The sequence below is a fragment of the Eretmochelys imbricata genome, chromosome 2, assembly GCF_965152235.1.
Source record: "Eretmochelys imbricata isolate rEreImb1 chromosome 2, rEreImb1.hap1, whole genome shotgun sequence".
NCBI classification, from domain to species: domain Eukaryota; kingdom Metazoa; phylum Chordata; order Testudines; family Cheloniidae; genus Eretmochelys; species Eretmochelys imbricata.
In genome coordinates, this window is record NC_135573.1 from 59,205,031 (window position 1) to 59,218,993 (window position 13,963).

At 41.5% G+C, this 13,963-nt stretch overlaps 1 protein-coding gene across 2 annotated transcripts in view; it reads right to left on the bottom strand.

Moving 5' to 3' along the window:
- The window catches only part of SULF1 (sulfatase 1), a 96,814-nt gene that overhangs the window by 4,159 nt on the left and 78,692 nt on the right, over positions 1-13,963 (bottom strand). The gene's annotated exons all lie outside the window — the stretch shown is intronic.

The following is a 13,963-nucleotide window of genomic DNA, read 5'->3' on the forward strand; positions in this document are numbered from 1 at the left end:
TGAACCAACTAGTGCTTTTAGTGTTGGTGTGAGATTCATACAGCATAAATGCGACATGGTACACTTACATGGAATTTGGAGAATTCCGTCTGTGGTTAAAATATCTCCACCGCCTTTTCTTTTTAATCCCAAAATTCTATCATACTGTAGTAATGTGAGACCTGAGTTTGGCCAAGTTTGTGGAAACATACAAAATGGTTGCCAGTGTTGTATATTAACCCAACACTTTCGCTTTAATAAACTCTACTGTTTATGCAAGTAATTCTGATGACTTCTATAGAATTAAGCCATAGTTGAAATGTTATTTTAAATACTAATGCTATATTCAATGTACTTGGAAAAGAGCTACAGCAAGGGACCATGAAGGATTTGGGCGGGGCGGGGGGGGAAGGCAGGGGCATTTTCATTTTTAGCTGAACAGTCAGTGAATGATATTTGAAAAGACGCAGGTAACTCTTTAAGCCACATCCACCAAACTGCGTCTTGTCTTCTTTGAAGTAATTTGCTGTCAGCACAGAAATTTCTGATGGGAATAGCCGAGAGTAAATTTTGAATCTTTCTGTGATCAGACTTAACTGCAAGTGTAATGAGTAAGAGTCACCATTCATGAAATGGCATGTACTCACTTGATAATCTATCGCAAAAATGCAGCCGATGAAGTGAGCTGTAGCTCCCGAAAGCTTATGCTCAAATAAATTTGTTAGCCTCTAAGGTGCCACAAGTCCTCCTTTTCTTTTTGCGAATACAAACTAACTCTGCTGCTACTCTGAAACCTGATAATCTATTTCACTTTGACTCTGCTATTGTAAAACAAGAAGAGAAGTTGCTATTTATTATAATACAAATATTTCACTGAATTGAACAGCTGTTGCTGTTAGTGCTGGTGACACCTATATTTAAGCATTCCTGAGGATTTGTGCGATAAGACTTGATTTTGCACAGAAGGGAAGTTTCCTCACAAAACACTGCACATAATTGCTGCAGAACTGGGTGCTGCTTGACTCCCCACAAGAAGGTTTTTACGGTCTGTCATCTTGATACAACCAGCTACTGCACCAAACATCCACATGGAGAGGAAAATGAGATTCAGAGATTTTCAGGCCAGAAAGGACCATCAGATCAGCCAACCTCATCTCCAGCACAGCACACAGAATTTCATCCAGTTACCCTGTACTAAGCCCAGTAACCATATGTGCTCGACTAAAATATATCTTCTAGAATGGCATCCACTCGTGATTTAAACACATACATAGATGGAGAATACACCACTTCCGTTGGCAGTTTGTTCCAATTTATGCCTAAATTCTTTATCAACCAAACTGGCAATGTCATCAAAGAATGTTTGTTCAACAAAACCTTTTTTTCATAAAACCATGTTGACTGGAATTAATTATATTCCTATTCTTTAGCAATTATCAGCCTTTCCATTATCTGACTGGGATTGCGGTCAGGCTAACTTGCCTACAGTTACCCAAATCATATCACTTGCACTTTTTGAACATTGGAACAACCTTACCACCCTTCCCATCTTGTGGAATATCCCTGGTATTTCAAAAATTATTAAAAAGTAACATGGGTTGTCCAAAGATCTCTATAGCCAATTCTTTTTGGACTCTTGGGTTCACGTTATTAGGGCCTGCTGACAAGCTAGAAAATAGTTAATCAGCCTCATGTGATTTGAATACATCATACTGCTTCATTCCAAATACCAAACAGAAATATTTATTAAATACTCTCTGCATTATTATTAAAAATTTACCATCTCCATCTAGTAATGTGCCTATACCCCTATGCCATTGGTAGGATTTCTTTAGTTCCTAATATTCTTAAAAATTTCCCAACTGTAGTCCTTAGCCTTGCTAGTCATGGATTTTTCCCTGATGTCTTTAGCTTCCCTTATCAATTTTCATAACTTCTAATATATATTGAGTGCTATTTTCCCCTTTTCCTTATATCATACATTGTTTGTTTTTTAGTTTCTAATTGCTGCCTCCACTTCAACACTGAATCAGGATGGACTTTTAACCAAAGCTGTCCTCTCTTGAATGTGGAAGTATGGTTGTTTGTCCATCTAAAACTCTTCTTCAAGAACTCCCAATTTTCAATCACATTTTTCTGCCTAATTTTTTTCTCCCAATCAATTTCACTCATAATTTTCCTTAGCTGGGGAGATTAGTCCTCTTGAACACTAAGTATATATATGACTGGTTGGGACTTTTTGCCCATATTAAATGTAATCAGGTCATGAGCACTAGTCCTTAGGCAACCTCCACCATCCAGGCTAGTGATTAATTTATCTTCATCTGTCATAATGAGGATGAAAATAGACTTACTTCATGTTGAGTGCAATACCTTTTGTGTTATAAAATTATTTATAATTTTTAATAACTGGAATGATGTTTTATTAGTGGCTTCATGAGACCTCCAGAATATGTTTCCCAAATTGAACACCCCAAGAATAGCACTATTTCTGTCAACGCATTAAGCATCTGTCAGTAAGGAGTAACTCATCTTGTTCTCTGGTTGGATTTGGCAGACTGTAGCAGACCCCACCACACCCTGCCCTGGGCTTTGTTAATTAGCATAATGAGCCAAATACATTCTAGGTCCTGTGGGTCTGAGTTATCAATAACTCTAAAACAGGTAGTCGTGTTTTTTATGTAGCGTGCCACCTCTCCACCCTCAATACCCATTCTAATCCTCCTGAACAGGTTATAACCAATTACGTGAACTGTCCTACCAGGTTTCAGTAATTCCAATTAAAAATTTTTTTCCTCATCAATGAGAGTTTCTAATTCCCCTTACTTGTTACACAGACTCCTAGTTTTGGTACATAAGCAACTGAAAAATTCTCTTGACATTCTTTGCCACATTAGTTCAATTTGTTCATGACATTCTGAGTTTTGGTTTTGTACTGAATTTGCCTCCTTGGCACCCTCTCAGTGCATTGGTAGTTTAATGCCCAACTATTTGCTCCAGTTAGTCTCCGAACAAGGAGGTTAGCCCCTACCTGTGTGATTTAGGACTTCCTGTTTGTACAGACAGCTCTCCAACTGAAATGTGGTCCAGTGTTCAACAAAACCAAAACTTCAGCCTCACATCGGTCATGCAGTCAACTGTACACCTCCAGTACTGTCTGCCTTCTCTCACTTATTGGACTGGTAAGATGTCTGGGAAGATCACTTGGACTTTCCTTTTCTTCCACTCCCTTCCAAGATGCATGAGGTCTTCTATAATCTGTGCAGTTCCATGTGATGCTGTATCATAGGTTCCAATGTGTATCATCCTCAGTGGAGACTTACCAGACAATTTTTCACTGTCTAATTCTGCTGTCACAGCTCATATCTTCACTCTAGTCCAGTGGTTCCCAAACTTGTTCCGCAGCTTGTGCAGGGGCCGGTTTGTTTACCTGCTGCGTCTGCAGGTTCGGTCGGTCCCGGCTCCCAGTGGCCGTTTGCTGCTCCAGGCCAATGGGAGCTGCTGGAAGTGGTAGCCAGTACGTCCCTCGGCCCACGCCACTTCCAGCAGCTCCCATTGGCCTGGAGCAGTGAACCGTGGCCACTGGGAGCCACCATCGGCCGAACCTGCTGATGTGGCAAGTAAATAAACCGGTCCAGCCCACCAGGGGCTTTCCCTGCACAAACGGCAGAACAAGTTTAGGAACCACTCCTCTAGAGAGATATAACCACATCCTATAGTTCCTGTGTCCTTTGCTGAATTCTCTGTCTGCTCTTCTTAATATGGAGTTATTGATGATGATTATTTGTATTCTTAGGATGGTTAAAGAACCTTTCTTGGTTCCTGCTTATTTCATATAACAAGGACACCCATCAGTATGTCCCCTGTAGCTTTCTGTTCCATTCATAGAATCATAGAATATCAGGGTTAGAAGGGACCTCAGGAGGTCATCTAGTCCAACCCCCCCTTTGTCAAGCCTGACCTTAAAAATTTCAAAGGAAGGAGATTCCACCACCTCCCTAGGTAACCCATTCCAGTGTTTCACCACCCTCCTAGTGAAAAAGTTTTTCCTAATATCCAACCTAAACCTCCCCTACTGCAACTTGAGACCATTAGTTCTTGTTCTGTCATCTGCTACCACTGAGAACAGTCTAGATCCATCCTCTTTGGAACCCCCTTTTGGGTAGTTGAAAGCAGCTATCAAATCCCCCCTCATTCTTCTCTTCCGCAGACTAAACAATCCCAGTTCCCTCAGCCTCTCCTCATAAGTCATGTGTTCCAGTCCCCTAATCATTTTTGTTGCTCTCCGCTGGACTCTTTCCAATTTTTCCACATCCTTCTTGTAGTGTGGGGCCCAAAACTGGACACACTACTCCAGATGAGGCCTCACCAATGTCAAATAGAGGGGGAACACATCCCTCGATCTGCTGGCAATGCCCCTACTTATGCCCCAAAATGTCGTTAGCTTTCTTGGCAACAAGGGCACACTGTTGACTCATATCCAGCTTCTCGTCCACTATAACCCCTAGGTCCTTTTCTGCAGAACTGCTGCCTAGCCATTGGGTCCCTACTCTGTAGCAGTGCATGGGATTCTTCCGTCCTAAGTGCAGGACTCTGCACTTGTCCTTGTTGAACCTCATCAGCTTTCTTTTGGCCCAATCCTCTAATTTGTCTAGGGCCCTCTGTATCCTATCCCTACCCTCCAGTGTATCTACCTCTCCTCCCGTTTAGTGTCATCTGCAAACTTGCTGAGGGTGCAGTCCACGCCATCCTCCAGATCATTAATGAAGATATTGAACAAAACCGGCCCCAAGAACGACCCTTGGGGGCACTCCACTTGATACCGGCTGCCAACTAGACATGGAGCCATTGATCACTATCCGTTGAGCCTGACAATCTAGCCAGCTTTCTATCATCCAGCCCATACTTCTTTAACTTGCTGGCAAGAATACTTTGGAAGACAGTATCATAAGCTTTGCTAAAGTCAAGGAATAACAAGTCCACTGCTTTCCCCTCATCCACTGAGCCAGTTATCTCATCATAGAATGCAATTAGTTTAGTCAGGCATGACTTGCCCTTGGTGAATCCATGCTGACTCTTCCTGATCACTTTCTTCTCCTCTAAGTGCTTCAGAATTGATTCCTTGAGGATCTGCTCCATGACTTTTCCGGGGACTGAGGTGAGGCTGACTGGCCTGTAATTCCCGGGTCCTCCTTCTTCCCTTTTTTAAAGATGGGCACTGCATTAGCCTTTTTCCAGTTGTCCGGGACCTCCCTCGATCGCCACGAATTTTCAAAGATAATGGCCAATGGCTCTGCAATCACATCCGCCAACTCCTTTAGCACTCTCGGATGCAGCGCATCCAGTCCCATGGACTTGTGCTCATACAGCTTTTCTAAATAGTCCCGAACCACTTCTTTCTCCACAGAGGGCTGGTCACCTCCTCCCCATGCTGTGCTGCTCAGTGCAGTAGTCTGGGAGCTGACCTTGTTCGTGAAGACAGAGGCAAAAAAAGCATTGAGTACATTAGCTTTTTCCACATCCTCTGTCACTAGGTTGCGTCCCTCGTTCAGTAAGGGGCCCACACTTTCCTTGACTTTCTTCTTGTTGCTAACATACCTGAAGAAAGCCTTCTTGTTATTCTTAACGTCTCTTTCTAGCTGCAACTCCAAGTGTGATTTGGCCTTCCTGATTTCACTCCTGCAAGCCTGAGCAATATTTTTATACTCCTCCCTGGTCATTTGTCCAAGCTTCCACTTCTTGTCAGCTTCTTTTTTGTGTTTAAGATCTGCAAGGATTTCACTGTTAAGCCAAGCCGGTAGCCTGCCATATTTACTATTCTTTCTACACATCGGGATGGTTTGTCCCTGTAACCTCAATAAGGATTCTTTAAAATACAGCCAGCTCTCCTGGACTCCTTTCCCCCGCATGTTATTCTTCCAGGGGATCCTGCCCATCAGTTCTCTGAGGGAGTCAAAGTCTGCTTTTCTGAAGTTCAGGGTCCGTATTCTGCTGCTCTCCTTTCTTCCTTGGGTCAGGATCCTGAACTCGACCATCTCATGGTCACTGCCTCCCAGGTTCCCATCCACTTTGCTTCCCTACTAATTCTTCCCAGTTTGTGAGCAGCAGGTCAAGAAGAGCTCTGCCCCTAGTTGGTTCCTCCAGCACTTGCACCAGGAAATTGTGCCCTACACTTTCCAAAAACTTCCTGGATTGTCTGTTCACCGCTGTATTGCTCTCCCAGCAGATATCAGGGTGATTGAAGTCTCCCATGAGAACCAGGGCCTGCGATTTAGTAACTTCTGTTAGTTGTCGGAAGAAAGCCTCGTCCACGTCATCCTCCTGGTCCAGTGGTCTATAGCAGACTCCCACCACGACATCACCCTTGTTACTCACACTTCTAAACTTAATCCAGAGACTCTCAGGTTTTTCTGCAGTTTCATACCGGAGCTCTGAGCAGTCATACTGCTCTCTTACATACAATGCAACTCCCCCACCTTTTCTACCCTGCCTGTTCTTCCTGAACAGTTTATATCCATCCATGACAGTACTCCAGTCATGTGAGTTATCCCACCAAGTCTCTGTTATTCCAATCACATCATAATTCCTTTACTGTGCCAGGACTTCCAGTTCTCCCTGCTTGTTTCCCAGGCTTCTTGCATTTGTGTACAGTCACTTGAGATAACTTGCTGATAGTCCCTCTTTCTCAGTATGAGGCAGGAACCCTCCCCACTCGCGCTCTCCTGCTCGTGCTTCCTCCTGGTATCCCACTTTCCCTCCAGAGACAGATTCTTCTGTAGTTGACTTGCTGAATATCTGAAATGTTTTGATACTTCATGTTGCGTTGAATGCCTCCTGGCTTTTCCCCCCTCTTGGTCACAATTGCCTGTCCACTTCTTTGGTGTCTATTCTCTCCAATTCCCTTATCAACAATCCTTCCCTTTGTGGTGTCTGTGACAATGATTTCTGAATTTGGTTGTCCAAGAAGTTTTCATTTTCTTTGATGCTGCACAATGTTGTGACTTATGCTTAGCATGAAACTTCTCTTCCTGTATGGACACCAGTTTGCATTTCATACACCAGAAATCTATTTTGCCTTCTGGAAGAAAGGGCAACATAGCACACTGAAGGCAGGTTGCAGCAGTTGTTCCTTCATCATCCATATCTTGTACCTGGTGTGGAGCCATACCTAAAATAGGAATCACACTCTCTCACTAAGCTCCCACTGATGCTTATTTAGTTTGCCATTCCTGTTCAGCTGGCAACTGACTTATATACTAAGCCTCAATGCTCAGCTCCCTCCCTTGCAAACTGGAAGGGAATAACCATTCAGAGACTTCAAACACTGGTTCCATTCAAAGCCCCAAGGGTCCCAGCAACAACCCCCTCCCAGAGACACAAACAGAGCTGTTTCACTTGGCCAGTTCAGGGACCCATAGCCCAGCCATAGAAACCTTCAAAGAGAAAAAACAAACAACAGATGGAATGAACACAACACTCACCTAGTCCCTTTGACTGCAAGCATAGGATCCACTGCGACATCCTCTAAAAGTCCCATTTGCTGCTTCTGTTACCTTGCTAAATGGTGTCTAAGTATTCATGGGGAAAGGGGCCACAATGATTTCCAAAGAAAAAGTTTAAAGTCAGGGAGTTCCATGTCTCAGCTACATCAGAACAGTTTAACAGGGTGACCTGAGACATATTTTGTGTAGCCTATAGGAATAGATATTTGTTAGGTAAGGTACAGGCATAAGTTAAGGCAGAAAAGCAATAAGCCTACAGGTCTGAGGCCTGTAAGACAACAGCTTAGCTAAACAAGGCATAAGGCCCAAAGGTCTTAGCATAAACAGCTAACAAGAAGTAACCCTAGATCATAAGATATCACAAGATATAATGCTGTACTGACTAAACTGCCAACAGGTAACCACAAGATACTAGTTTATACCAGTTTGGGATATTTTAAGTTAGGAACATCAGCAGATGTCTGACCACAAGAGTTCATGGTAACTAACTGATGTACATGTTAACAAGCTTGAGGTAAAAGCCCTAATAATCTATAGGAGAAGGGCACCCCAACAATAGTAGCATGAGGAACTACAAATTAGGAAAAGGGATCGAAACTCCTATGGAATATGCATTAGGTATAGTGGTGTCAGTGTAACACATTATAAAAGTCGTATCCCAGCCTGTGTGCCTCGTGAGATGTAACTCTTGGGAGATGCCAGGATAACAAGCACTGGTGATGGTGAGAAAGATGATGAGGATAACTAATACTTCAGGTCCTTTTGCAAGGGATGGTGAGAGCATATGGCTGTTCAGATGCACATTCTGTATTATCTCTATCTACCTTGCTGGGTTAGAGTGTTTGTAACTTGCTAATTGAAAACAGAAGGTTTTTCCTAATTGTGAGTGTTGCAACTATGCATGTTGGGGCTCCCAACTAAGCTTTAATTTTAATAACCCTGGGCCTGATCTTGGGACAAGAACCTACAAAACCTCAAAAAGAAAAGGAGTACTTGTGGCATCTTAGAGACTAACAAATTTATTTGAGCATAAGCTTTCGTGAGCTACAGCTCACTTCATCAGATGCTTATGCTCAAATAAATTTGTTAGTCTCTAAGGTGCCACAAGTACTCCTTTTCTTTTTGCAAATACAAACTAACACAGCTGCTACTCTGAAACCTACAAAACCTCAGTGTGTTAACTGGGAATTCTTAAGTAGTCAATATAAATTAATACACGATCAATAGATTAGGTAACATTTGCCATGTAGAGCCAGTAAACATCCAGCTCCTTATTCAAGCCCTACATACAATATGGAAGTAGACATGTGACAGGGACATGACACGTGAATGCATATTGCTCAAGAACAAAGCTTCAGGCTGGTGACTGCTCCTTCGGAACAGTCTAACAGTCATGGGGACAAGTCATCTGGAGGGACTCGAAACATATTTTGTTACATACAGCAAGCCAAAACCCAGCTCCTTATTCAAACCCTGCCATGCAATACTAAAGTGGGGTGGTGGCAGATGCATAGCAATATATTTCGCAGGAATAAATCCTTGGGTCATCTGGTGGCATATCCTGACTACTTCAGAAGAGTATAATGATCACATAGACTTGTTACTTGGGGTGACTTGAGACATATTTGTTATATTCATACACTCAAAATTCAGCTCCTTATCAGAACACCATCCACAATCTAGAAGTGGGGTGGAGGGGTCACACTTCACAGCATATTGCACAGCAATGAAGCTTCGGGTCAGACATTGCAATATCCCAGCTACTTCAGAAGAGTACAATGGTCACAGCTATGTGTCACTTGGGGTGACATGAGGCACATTATGTCATATACAGGCAGTCAAACTCCATATACAAAATGGAAGTCTGGCCAGGATGTCACAATTCACATCATATCACACAAGAATGAAGGTTCAGATCAATGAGTGGCGTGTCCCTGCTCCTTCAGAACAGTGCAGTTATCACAAGGACTTGTAATTTGGGGTAACCTGAGGACATGTTTTGTCACAGACAGCCAGTCAAAACCCAGCTTCTTATTGGATTATTCAATTAATACATAAATTAACAAATTAGAATTTTACTTTTTTATAACATTCAATCACATTCATTTGATGACATTTCTAAACATTTCATCTTACATGGATGTATTTTTCAATAACTTTGGTTTTTGAAACTGGGAAACTGGGAAAACAACCAGCTTCCCCCTCATCTCATATTCTCATGTTTCACATAGGCCAGAGGAGACTGGATATAGCTACCTATTCCGTCACAGCTTTTTACTCTTTGCTTCACGGCTAGCTTTGAGAGTTTGTAAGAAGAAGCACAGTCCACTACACTATGGCAGTGCCAAGAGATGAAAAGTCTGGCTTGGAAAAACACTCATGAGGTTCTTTGTTTGCTAATTTGGGGCTCGAGCCTACTCCATTGGAGTCAAGGAGAGTTTGGGCATTGACTCCTCCAATGGAAAGTGCCTGAATCTTACACATAAATTGGCCTTCCTTCACTTAACATAACTACGTAAAATTTGGAAATATTTTAACTTTTCTAATAGTATCTTCTAAAAAATATACCCTTTCTTTAAAAATTGGTGTGCTAGCTCCTATTTTAACACTCCCACCCCCAGTGCTCATTTGTCTCCATGGTCCTATGTTTCAGTTTAGTAGCCCTATAACTAATTGACAAATTCCTTACAACAGAAAATCCTCTCTGTCTGGACTGGCTGTGTTTACTGGTTCTGGTGAGTGAGCAGGGGGAGAGTAAAGTTGTGTTAGTCTTCTTTCTGAAAGAGATGTAAGGAAATCAACCACAATGAAAGAAACATTGAATGGTCATGTGAGAGCCATCCTTATAAAGCAAAATAAAGTGACAATGACTTTCTGCCTGCAAAAAAGTACATTATAAAGGATTCAAAGAAGAAAGCTAATTTCTTTCTTAAAGAAAAAAAGGCATCTTAACATTTTACTTATCAAGCGTCACAATGCACTAAAAGCATCTATTAAAATAATGAGGTGAACAAACTGAACTGAGCAGTTATAATAAAGTTCCAAGAGCAATTTTTTTTTCCAAAATGCAGGAACTTGATTCTGATACTCAACACATTTTCCTGAAATGTTACAATCAATGATGGCCAAAGCCAAGCTGTAGACAATGGGCTGGCAAGAACCTGAATTTCATAAAGAAACACATCAAATATTCTAAAGAACACAACAAGGTAACTCTGTGTAAATTAGCAATTCTTGTAAGACTTCCCCATCCTAAAATGATTGACCTGATTCTACCCATGAATGTAAGAATTACATTTCAGCTTCAACTTAAAGCCTAACAGGAGTTGTGACATACATTGCTGTAAATAGTGGATCCACCAGCCATAGGAATCACAAGGACTGTATCATCCTGAGGGCTGAAAAAGCAACCATACAGCCCAGGCAAGAGTATGTGGATATTTTTAACCAGGGCCATCACAGAACCGCTTCTGCAGCACATAGCTTGGTTATTCAGACTGTGTGCTAGAGGCAGGATTTGCCCAAGATGTTCAAACTCTCTCCGAGTGCTCTGGAGAGTTAAACAAAGTCTAATTTATATTTATTGACAGTATTAATCAACGGTTACATTTTAACTCTGTCATTCTCCATTGGTAAGGCATGGAAGAAAAATGTGCCTGAAAATTATACATCGGATTCTCTGTTGCATTCGCCTTACGCTGGGCAGAGCAGCAAAGAGGCTTAAGGGAGCCTGTCATAGCTCCCTGTTTACTTTCCTGGCCCCGAGTACAGATTAAAGCATCCAGAGGGCTGCTTTAAAATATGTCTGATGGCTACGGTCCACTAGGGATCATACGCCAGCTGGGGATTGTTGGAGCATATTGTACTCTGGCCACACACCTGACACACTCCTGCACTAGGCATTGAGGGGATGGAGAGATGGAAGACAGACAACCTCAGCAAGAGACTTGAAGAAGGTTTCTGCTCTCTTTGCACTGCCTGAGTGGTACAAAAAGAATTGAGTGGGGCATGAATCTGGTCCCTTATCTTATAGGCATAACTACCATCAAACTATTTAAGGAAGTATTTTGGAAATGCCAGTGTTCTTCTATCAATTCTTTGTATAGATGGATAAATAGTTACATTAACCCCCCCCCACCCCCAGGTCTATGGTAGTAAATGGCTGTGACCGTACTTCACAGAAGTTGTCATCTTTGTTGTGAACCAATTAACTGTAAGGAAGACATGTTTTCAATAGGAAAACCACTCAACTTAGGCAAGTTTTGACATATATTTTAATTCCAGGAGTAAGTGCAGGTATTGGGGTGGGTGGTGGTGGTTGTTTTTCTATTTTAATTCAATTCACTGTTTGTTTCCTGTAAGCAAATGTAATCTGGAGTTGTAGATAAAGATAGGCCAAGTCAGGGAACCTTATATCTAATGTTCTGGTTCACTGCTAAGTGGCATGCCCCACTTGGACAGTGCAGTGTGGCAATAGCCACACTTCCCACCTATAAGTGGAAATGTATCTTCCTATTCCCTTCAGAATCCTCCAGACAAAACCCTAGAAACCAGACTTTGTGCTTGGGGCATGAATTTAATCCCTAGAGTAGCTCAAGGCAAAAAACATCCATTGTCGGCAAATCTGTACCTCACTCTCCCAACTCACACCATACAGTGTATCAGTTTAGTTCACATCCCACATTACACCCCCATTTCACTGGCTACTGAAACTAGGCCAGCAAAGTCTCTCTTGGTTCGTTAGTGTATTAACAGATATGATTATGAGAACATCAGCCTGCTGGTTAAATGTGGATTTCTAAAAAAGGATAAGAAACAAAACCCAATAATGAAAAGCTCACTGAGAATTTATAGGCCTACAAAATTGCAACATTGTAAACACAGAGATCTATTTTCCCATCAACATTCTGGTGACTTTCTTGTGGGGAAAAGAGGCTAGATGAGGTAATAAGAGGGACGCACCATTAATAAAAGTTACCCTTAGAACTCTCCAGTGCATCAACTTAAGTACAGAGACTACAATAATTACAATTTTACTATGCTGTTATAGTAGCACAATTGTCATTTCATCAGGGATCTAATTGCCAAATGACATACTATTCTGCATGATATATAGAGAAACAAATTGATATACTGAAAATCCCATTGCCAACTAGCCAAACAAGTCTCATTTCAGGGCCATGATGGCAGCAGAAGCTGTGTAACAGCAGCCAGGAAGTGCAACTTTTTGTAATATATAGGAAAAACAGAATAACTTATACTGCAGTTTAACCAACAGGGAATGCAATATTCCCATTTCCTAAAATGAGGGCATGCTGATTGGGTAAGCGACTTATTTCAGGCACTGTAAACCCACAACTCAAGAATGAACTTGAGAGGTTTCATAAATTGAGATAAAAGTGTAAAGGAAAAACAGAAAAATGTTTCCCCCTGTAATAAATCAAACCTTGTTAAAAATAAACACAGAGAAGGAAAATAGGGAAAAATTGTATATGATTAATAAGGAAGTGCTTTTGTTTATAAAGTATTTTGCAATTTATCAGATAAACAGACTAAGACCCAATGTAGAAAAATGCTGCTAAGGCTAGATACATAAACACACATGTTGGGATTCTCTTCTCAAACATTACTCAAGCTGTTATTCATGGCTGAGATTCCTTGAAGCTTCCTAAGGAATTTGGATACTCACATCCCATTAAGAATAATGACAAATGGACATCAAAATCCCGAGGCAGTTTGGAAAGTCCCAGCCTGTGTGTATAGCTCATGGTTACTCTGGGCAGCTATTTATGTGGAGTCAAGATCTGCCCTTCAATGCACATGTGTGGCACAGAGGTCCCATAACAGGTGCTTCCAGAATTCATCCATGGGTAGAAATGGGCATGTAGTGTTCATTCTCTACATAGGCATTAACTGTACTGTGTTCTCTGTGGACAAACTGTACTGTGTTCTCTGTGGACATATATGCCTGCAGCCACAACACAGCTAATATGGTTGTACTGGCCATAAATCAACACATTTAGTTGTGTGTTAAATTATTAACTAAAGTATTTAAATACTCAATACATGTAAGCTGAGCTACTAAGCAGGCCCACATAATACCCAAGCAGTATTTTAAGAGACTCACAACAGCATGGAGCTGCATCCTTTTTAATTCTGCACAGTTTTGGTACATGAAGAATAGGTTCCTCTCGGAGATTCCTTTCAAAGATTACTAAGAAATGGTTAAGGTTTCTTTTATAAATGTCACATATTCACAGGGTCTGAAGGGTCTGAACCAAAACTTTGGACACAAAATCCTTTGACCTTTGGGAATCTCTGTCTGGACCTGCGCTTTACAGGTCTGTATTATTTTAATTGTGCTACACCTATTACTCTTCCCAATAGAATCATTTTAAACGACTTGGTGAGTGGTTAGAATGATTTCACTACTAGACTTCATGAGAAGATGTAATATAATGATATATGGGGCCATTTATTTC